The sequence below is a fragment of the Kryptolebias marmoratus genome, linkage group LG2, assembly GCF_001649575.2.
Source record: "Kryptolebias marmoratus isolate JLee-2015 linkage group LG2, ASM164957v2, whole genome shotgun sequence".
NCBI lineage: Eukaryota > Metazoa > Chordata > Actinopteri > Cyprinodontiformes > Rivulidae > Kryptolebias > Kryptolebias marmoratus.
Window position 1 is genome coordinate 1,962 of NC_051431.1, and position 2,018 is coordinate 3,979.

At 46.4% G+C, this 2,018-nt stretch overlaps 1 long non-coding RNA gene across 2 annotated transcripts in view; it reads right to left on the bottom strand.

Moving 5' to 3' along the window:
• LOC119616685 overlaps window positions 1–1,672 on the bottom strand; it is a 3,485-nt gene extending 1,813 nt beyond the window's left edge. For both annotated transcript variants that reach the window (XR_005232663.1, XR_005232665.1), the window contains exon 1: window positions 1,411–1,672. This is a non-coding gene — a long non-coding RNA (uncharacterized LOC119616685). The remainder of the gene's footprint in view (window positions 1–1,410) is intronic.
• Between the last annotated feature and the right edge of the window lie 346 nt (window positions 1,673–2,018).

The following is a 2,018-nucleotide window of genomic DNA, read 5'->3' on the forward strand; positions in this document are numbered from 1 at the left end:
GTCTCGTCACGGCTGTCAGAGGTTTATTCAAACTAAAATCCCTGGATGCAGCTGGGAGACAAAACCAGCGGGTTTTATTTATTCACTGACAGAAGTTTAGATTTCTGATGAAGTTAAATAAGTTATTTATGCTGAATTAACTCACCCGTCGTCTAAACTAACCAGCAGGTTGGTTCAGAACTAATTTTCAGGAGGAAACTTTAATTTCAGCTGTGTGGAGATGAGATCAGAGCTCGTTAGGATGTTTAAACCGACACCACCACAGGAGGTAAATATTTAAAGACTAATTATCATTTGATTGTGTTTGTTTTAAATCTCTACGATCAAAGTCACTTTGTGTCAACGTGAAGAAACAGAAGTTTATATTTCTGCTCTCAGGTGTCAGACGAGCCATCCTTCAATCAGGGAATAAATAAAACAAAGATAAAACCAGAAATGAATGAAAAAAATTATTTATATCACTGAAATTAAAATGCGTTTATAAGAACATGATAAAACACAAAGTGTAAACAGGAATAAATGTCAATAGTTTTTTTATTTGTAATTTCTTTAATTTTGAACGCGTTTCCTGGTTTATTTTATTTGGTGATTATTTTAGCTGCTGTGGGAGAAAAATATCAATAAAAATCAGCTCTTAAATCTTGTCTGATAAATAAATCTTAATTTAAAGATTTTCATCTGCGGGTTTTGTGGATTTTTTGGCCTCTGAAGAAAAATGTCGCCTCCGGAAACAAATCAGAATTATTGTTGTAACGTTTTATCTTAAATTAGAAAATAAAAACAGAACAACTGATTAGATTATGTTAGTGGTGATAAAAACAAACAAACAAAATAAAACAGGAAAAGAATGACACTGCAGGTTCTGCTCCCCGAACTGCGTTAAAAATCCTAGGATTTTAAATAAATTCATTCACTTTTTCTAAACTACACCTTTATTCTCTGGAGATATTTTTTCAGTCGGTACCGGGAGACACTGCCGGGTGTTTCGCCCTTAAAGGAGGAAAAAGACCGCCGTTTGTTTCGGTACCATTTGGATTTCTCGGTCAGGATTGAATCGCGGCGGCTGCAGTTACCGCCCAGTCACGCAGGTTTCGGTCCTTTTAAACACAACGTTCAAAAATACTAAAACGCACAAAACATATTTATGCAGCCGATTTTGTTGTGAGCCGAAGCGAAGGATGGGTTCTTTAGACTCCACAGACGTCAGATTTTATTTCACAGCCGACAAACCGGGCCTAAAAATCAGCATTTTTCTGAAATCATAAGTTATTTTGAACAGAGTTCTAAGCCGTTAGCCGTTAGCTGCTAACGTTACCGCAGCGGTCTGACGGTCAGTCCGCCGCTGCAGCGCAGACAGACGGACACACCGACTGTCTTCAGGCCGGTCTCATGTCCCCTCCGTGTCCTCACCCGCTCCGTGCACCGCTGCTGTGTCCCCGAGCCGCCTCCCTCGGTCCCAGCGGCACCCTCGTCTCTTCAGCAGGACGCACCGACCGTCAGACGGACTCCGCAGCTCCGCCGTTCGGAGGTAAGATGTCGGCGGCAGGAGCGGCGCGTCAGCTGACGGAGGCCGGCCGCGTCCCGTTCTGAACACCGCCCTCTGCAGCCGGCCGCATCCCAATCAGAACCACCCTCTGCAGCCGGCCGCGTCCCAATCAGAACACCCTCTGCAGCCGGCCGCATCCCAATCTGAACCACCCTCTGCAGCCAGCCGTCCCAATCAGAACACCACCCTCTGCAGCCGGCCGCGTCCCAATCAGAACACCACCCTCTGCAGCCGGCCGCGTCCCAATCAGAACAACACCACCCTCTGCAGCCGGCTGCATCCCAATCAGAACAACACCACCCTCTGCAGCCGGCCGTGTCCCAATCAGAACACCACCCTCTGCAGCCGGCCGCGTCCCAATCTGAACCACCCTTTGCAGCCGGCCACGTCCCAATCAGAACACCACCCTCTGCAGTTGGTCACGTCCCAATCAGAACAACACCACCCTCTGCAGCCGGCCGCGTCCCAATCA